A 7,383-nucleotide genomic window follows, 5' to 3' on the forward strand; every position below is an offset into this window, starting at 1 on the left:
GACTGGTCAGATGGGCTCTGAAGCACATCTCAGCTTGACATCTCTCAGGGCAAAAATAAAAAAGGTTAACCCAGCCAGAGCCAGAATTTGAGACTTAATATCTCTTGCACATGCCCAGGCTTAAACTGCCAGCCTTTTTATTAGTAGCTCAGCCCTCAGGTTCATGCCCAAGAAAAAGGGAGGATGGCCTTCCTCACTCTCAAACTGCCAAGGGCCAGAAACATACCCCCCCTTCCCAACCCCCATGCACTCTGCTGCCCCTCCAAAAAAAAAGAAATCAATAGGCCATGTAAAAGCCCTATTTGCCCAGCAAAAACAGGCCATGAGCAGCCACAAACTCTCCCAGTCCATCTGCCAGCCTGATTGTCACCGAGCGGCCTGCTACACGTGCCACCCCCGTAGTGGGTGTGGACTCAGGATGCTTGGCAAGAACACAGTATGATAAAGTGCGCAGCATGGCAGGAAACAGCTGGTTCTTACTGACAGGTGGGCAGTTGGTGAGGATGGAGTGATGTGTGGCACGAACACCATGGTTTATAAGCACATGCACGCTGAGGCCTCAGGGTGCATGGCTTATGACATCACTATCTGTGCCCATCACCAGATATAAAAAGGCAAGTGAAGGGAAGGAGAGAAGCATGCATGTTTTTCACGTTCCTGGCAGAATCATGGTATGCAGCCACACCGGTTCCCCAGCCTGGAGACCCGGAGCGATCTCCAGACATCAGGCAGTGCAGGGCAGCTCCAACACCCTGATGCCAGAAGACAAAACCCCAGTCAATATCATTGGTGGAGCCTCAGGCCAGAGCTCGGTGAACTGATGCCCCTCCTACAGGATCATGGCACCACAAGACTGACCTGTCAAGGGTTATGTACAAGATGGAAAATTCAGCAATAAGGATAAGGACTCCTAACTCTGAGCAAGAGTAGGATTCTCTATACTGGATTTAAGTGACAAAAGTGAAGCCAGGAAAGTGGAATAGCTCCAAATGGATTGTGGGAATGATGATGGGTAAACACTTGTAATGAATTGACAAAATTAAATTGTTTGAATGAGAAATATGATGAATTAATTAAGCATTTCATTTAGTAGATTATCTATTTGATTGATTAATTTATCTCTCTCTCCGAATACATTAATTGAGAGTCTCATGAGGTCCAGGATTCCAGCAGACCCTTGACGGACTGAATTAATAAAACGATAGCCTTTATAATGTCTGAGTGAGGCTAACTATAGGGAGACTTCCCATGGGTGGGTTGCTCAACATACCCTGACAACAGAGCAAGGAAGGGTGCCAGGCAAGAACAACTTGATCTCAAATAACAAGGCGAGGCGCCTCTTTTTTCGGCATAATTGGGTACGCTGATGCTCAACCTCAGATATGCTTCACAAGGCCACAGGCAGCACCTTCTTACCTGCTAGGGCCTGAATGCTCTCAGCTGCCCCAGAACTAAAAACTGCATAGATTTTATAGACATTAGGGGCTGGAAGGGACCTCACGAGATCATAGAGTCCAGCCCCTCTGCCATAGGCAGGAGGTCTGCTGGAGTCAAATGATCCCAGCACTATAAGCTTCCAAATGTTTTTTGAATGAATCCAGAATAGATGCTTGCACCACCTCTGGGGGGAATCTGTTTCAGACCCTGGACACTCGGACTGTAAAGAAGTTTTCCCTTATGTCCAGTCTAAGTAGGCCTTCCAGAAGCATGTGGCCATTAGACCTTGTTATCCCTTGGGAAGTCCTGGTGAACAACTGTTTTCCCAAATCCTGGTGCACACCCCTTATATACCTATAGGCTGCCACAAAGTTCCCCCAGGCCTTCTCTTCTCCAGGCTCCCATGTCCCTCAGCCTCTCCTCATAAGGCTTGCTCTCTTGGCCTTTGATCATGTGGGTGGCATGATCAAAGGCTAAACAAAAAAATTAAAATAATGCATTTTGGTTTCACCGACTCACCCATCCTCAGACATTCTAAGGGTTCCCACTGAAGCCCTGCCTAGGATGCAGGACTTGCTGTGGCATGCTGAAACCCCTTTGGCATGCCATGCCATGCTCTGCATTTTTGCAAGCTGGAGCCCTGGCAACTGGCCAGATAAGCTCTAGAACCCATCTTAGCTTGGCATGTCTTGGGGGAGAAAAAAAACAGCTTAACCCAAACAGAGCCACAAATTGAGACTTAAGATTACTTGCCCACACCTAGGCTTGAACGAACAGCCTTTTTGTCACCAGCATGCAAGACCTGCTGCCCCCAGGACCCATGGACCATCTTTGCACCAGACCCTCCCCAAGACACACAAGAAATAATACAGCTCCAGGTGAGATGCACCTCCAACCCCTCAGCCAAAGCTGTCTTTCAAGCCCCCAAAATGTTCAGCACACCCGCCCCCAGTAACCGAAGTACCCCACAGTCCATCTTCTGCTCACTGGACCCTCACCATGAGGTACAAGCCCCAAATCAACCCCAGGTTGGACACACCTCCAATCCCCCTCTACCAAAGCCTCCTTTCAAGCCCCCACAAAACAACTGACACACCTACACCTAGTCAGACAGCCACTGTACGTGGCACAGAGCAACCACTTGTCTCCAGTAACCAAAGGCCCCCAGAGTCCACATTCCGCACACTGGATCTGTGGCTGGCCAGTAGGGGGTGCTCCTGTGCTGAGCCACCTGCCTCTGTGCTGGACTGCCTACCAAGCTCCAAGTGCCTCCCTTGGGGCACCTCACGTCTGGCTGACCACCTTTCTGGAGCACACCTGCAAGCCTGGGGGTAACCACTGCCCCCCCGCCATGCCAGACTCAGGTCTCCATCAGGGCCCGGTGCCACCTGGAATACACAGGTCTTGTAGACCTTGTGATATTGGGGAGCTTCTATTAGCCAGAAGCATTCACCATCAGCATCCCGTGTGGGAGGAGAGTAAAATAGCAGAGCCCACCTTAGTGGGTCCCTTCCCTCTTAAGCCCACACAGTGAGATCTGCTAAAACAGATAGATTTATTGATCAACAAGGGATGGGGAGGGGAAGGAATACCAATAGAAAAATATAGAAAGAAAACCAGCTTGAGCAAATCTGAGTGGCTTGTCTGTCTTTGGCCATGTAACTAGATTACAGTCAACTAAATTCCTAGTTGGGTTTCTGGTAAGTTAGTCACTTCTGGATCCTGAATATGAAAGAGGGCTTCTCAAGTCCATGCTTCTCAGCATGTCTTTAAAATGTCCGCCCCCTTCTTCCTGGAGCGGACCTCTTAAATAGGCCTCCTGACCTCACCTGCTAGCTCCAATCAAGGCTGGGTGTTGTTTTATGCCAACCAACCAATCTGAAAAGCATCACACATTGACCAGGACTCAAGCCCCTGCCCCCAGGTCATGAAGTCAAAGTTCAAATCATAGGGAGGTCAAATTCCCTCCCTCGTACCTGCAGTCAGTCATGTACGCACTAACCTGGAGCAACCTGGTTGACAGACAGGTGAAAGGACAAAGAGAAAGGAAAAAAAACAAACCAAAAGGAGGAGGCTGGAACGGATTTCTTTCACAGGATCCTCCTCATGAGACACATGCAACAAAATAGCCCCAGGCAGGACACCTCCAACCCCTCAGCCAAAGCCACCTTCAAGCCCCCAAAATGATAGGCACACGTACCCCCGGTCACAGGCAGCCACCAGAGGTAGCACAGAGAACCTGCCTGCCCCTGGCAACCAAAGTCCCCCATAGTCAATCTTCTGCAGGCTGGACCCTCCCTATGATGCACAGGCCCCAAAACAACCCCAGGCTGGACACACCTCCAACCCCTCAGACAAAGCTGGCTTTCAAGCCCCCAAAATGATTGGAAAAACCAACCCCCAATAACAGGCAGCCACTGCAGGTAGGACAGAGGATCTTCCCACCCCAGTAACCACAGTCCATTTTCTGTTCACAGGACCCTCCCCAGGATGCACAAGCCTGAAACCAACCTAAGGAGGAACACACCTCCAACTCCTTCAGCCAGAGCCACCTTTCTACCCCCACAAAAAATGATCAGCACACCTACAGGCAGTCACAGTATGAAACACAGAGGACCTGCCTGCCCCCAGTAACCAAAGTCCTCCACAGTCCATCTTCTGCGCACTGGAGGCTCTAGCCACCCTGAAATACAAACCCTTCTAGAACTAAAAGGGACATAAGCATCCACCTTGCCTTAGTACCACCAGCAACAGCTATACCCTGTACATAGCACAAATGTCCTACCTGCCCCAATAATCCAAATACAACAAAGTCCATCTTCTAAACACTGATGTCTCCCCTTGACACACAAGCCCAAAACTAACCTCAGGAGGGACACACCTCCAACCCCTCAGCCAAAGCCTTCTGTGAAGCACCCCACAACCATCTGCTGACCTAGCCCCACTCCAAAATAGCTTAATCCTAGCCCAAATAAAACAAACGTCTAGAACTGAAGGAACGTAAGCGTCCACATGGCCTTAGTACCACCAGGGATAGCTAGGCTCTGTATGTGGCACAGAGGCCCTAATGGCCTTCTAGAATACACCTCCAACCACTCAGCCAAAGCCTTCTGTGAAGCACCCCGCAACCATCTCCTCACGTAGCCCTGCTCCAAGATAGCATAACACCTCCCCCCACCCCCCAACTCCCAAACCAAAACCCTTCTTGAACTAAAGGGACGTAAGCATTCACCTGGCCATAGTAGCACCAGGGCCAGCTACCTACCCCTATACTTGACACAGAGGCCATGCCTGCCGTAATAAACCAAGTTCCACACCGTCCATCTTCTGAATGCTGACACTTCCCCTTGATACACAAGCCTGAAACCATCCCCAGGCTGGATACCTCCAACCCTTCAGGCAAACCATCTGTGAAGCACACCAAAACCATGTACACATGTAGCCCCACTTGAAAGTAGCTTAACTCCAGGCTCTCCAAAACCCAAAGCCTTCTAGACCTGAAGGGTCATAAATATCCACTGATACTTCCCCTTGACACACAAACCCCAAACCAGCCCCAGCCAGGAGACCTGGCTTCCTGACCTGGCTTGTTTCTGAGTTGGGCTCCCTGCTTGATCTTCCAGCCTGCTCCTCCACCACACTCTCTGGTTAATATTTCAGCTTCTTGATGTGGCTTTCTCCTATATCCTGCTCTCTGATTGTCTTCCTGCCTTCCTGACATGCTTTCTTTTCCATTCTTGCCCACCCATGCTGAACCTGGCCTGCATCTCAGTCCCCAAGCTGTCAGAGACCAGGCGGTCCATGCAACGACTCTGTAGGCTTCACCCTGTACAGCATAGGGTCTCTTACCCATCTCAAGCTCCACACCACAGCTAACTGACTAAGACTCCCACTCCTAAAGTGCCAATTACACCATTTAAGAGAGCGGGTATTCCAGGGACCTGTGCTAGGCCTGTGGATATTACATCCTGGGGTGGGGGGGGGAAATGTTTACAGTGAAACAGCTACGGAAGTAAAATGGTTACTGACTAAGATCCTTTGGGAGGCTGTAACAGGGAAACTGTTTAAGAGGAGGCTATAGGAGGCAAACCTTGCTGAGTGGGACCATCAGCCAAGCAAGGGCTAGCTGCTAGGAGGCATGCAGGCTAGTAACAGCTGGGATAGAAGCCACCTCTGAGGGAGGCACTATGACCAGAGGCAGCTGCACTGCAATCAGCACCCCAAGAGCAAACCTCTAGGCAGCACAGCCATAACAACTGTGGGCAGCTGAGCTGAGTTCCCACTGAGGAAGACAGGCTTGCTGTCAGACCTGAATGGAAACCTCAGTGAATGGCTGGAGAGCCACCTGACAGGAGAAGTTGGGGCTTTGGGGCACATAAGGCCAGTGCCAGAGACCAGCCAACCAGCCTTGTCCTGTAGGCACCAGGGAGAGGAGCCTCTCAGCAAAGTGATTTCAGGAGAGGGACTGCCCAGCACTTCAGCTGTCCTCAAAAGCTACAAGAAGAGAGGGGTGGGGGACTTAGAGATGTAATGAGCCAGTGTGGGGAGGATTTTTGGTGTACAGCTGTTGTTCTTATATCTGTGTTCTGATCCGGTCAATGGGAGCATAGGGCAGTGGTTATGGGGAAGATGTGGAAGCTATGGAGAGGTGCGTGGAGGGGCAGCTGCTGGAGGAAGCCTAGCTTGGAGTTGGGGACCCAAAAAGCTAAGGCTGAGGCTAGTGCAAGGAGTTGAGTTGAAGCCGAGCAAGCTAATGCCAGTGTCAGGCCGCCCAGCCTAGGGTGGGAGACCCTCAGGTTGAGGACTGGGAGCCACCCAGATTGTGGCTGGGGACCCAGAGGGCTGAGAGTGAGCTGAAGGAGCCTGGCTTGAGGTCAGGGACCCTGGAAGACTGGGAGCAGGGTGCTGGCCTGAAGCCAAGTCCAGGAGGACTAAGGCTACAGCAGTGAGACAGAAGCTATAGCAGGCTTAAAGCTGCCAGGGCAGAAGCCTGTTAGAGGGGGCAGAAGCTGAACTGGGGCCAAGGGTCCCAGGAAAGAAAGTCTTGTCCAAACCAGGGGCTTGGCAAGCTGCTGAGTACTAGGATTAGGGGCTTAGAGAAAAGGGAAAGCCTTGCCAAGGGCAGGGGAATGGCAGGCCAGCTGTAGTGTGACCAGAGGGCTCAGTGGACAAGTTCAAATAATACTTGTGAGTCATGGGTGTAGCTACAGAGGCAGGAGACTACCAACAACAGCCCCCAAGGCAACTGGTGCCCTGAGGTACTGACAGGGTTGGGAGGGCCTCAACTTGCTGTTTGAGGGGTAGGAGTGAGTTTTAGCTGAGTATGGGAAGGACCTGCTGGCCAGCACAGACCACGGCTCCCTCTGGGACAGCTTCCCTTGCACCATTGTTCCATCAAGGCTTGCCAGGCAAGAAGGGAGGCTATACCTAGGGGCCCGGGTGGGGCAGGAGTTGCATGGCCACCACAGGGTAACACAGCAGTAACCCTACAGGCCAAAAAGATGGGGTTTTCACAGTAGCTAGCTATTAACTGAACGATGCTCAACAATTCTGGCAATGCTAAACTAGGGCTCTTCAGACACGCAAGAGGGAAAGGTAGAAAACTACTTGGGTGAGATAAAAAGCAAGACATGTGTAGAGAGCATCTTGTGTTTAGCCAGAAACAAGGGCCAAAGGCCAGATATGCCAAATGAAGCAAATGCAAAAACAAAATCCAAGAGCCACATGCCATTCATTCAGTTGCTAGAGGAGTGTGATTTTTCTGAAGCATCCTAAACAGCATGCCATCTCCTGACAAAATGATGCAATGGAGATGCACACCAGCACTGAAAGAGGCTTTTCTTAAAACCACTACACTGCTTCTCACTGCTGTTCTACTACCTGAGTGCGTCCGGGCACATGATTATATTTATGGGGGGGTGTGTGTGAGTAATTCATTGCCTAAGC

Source organism: Crocodylus siamensis, chromosome 4 (assembly GCF_052110815.1).
Source record: "Crocodylus siamensis isolate JL-2025a chromosome 4, ASM5211081v1, whole genome shotgun sequence".
NCBI lineage: Eukaryota > Metazoa > Chordata > Crocodylia > Crocodylidae > Crocodylus > Crocodylus siamensis.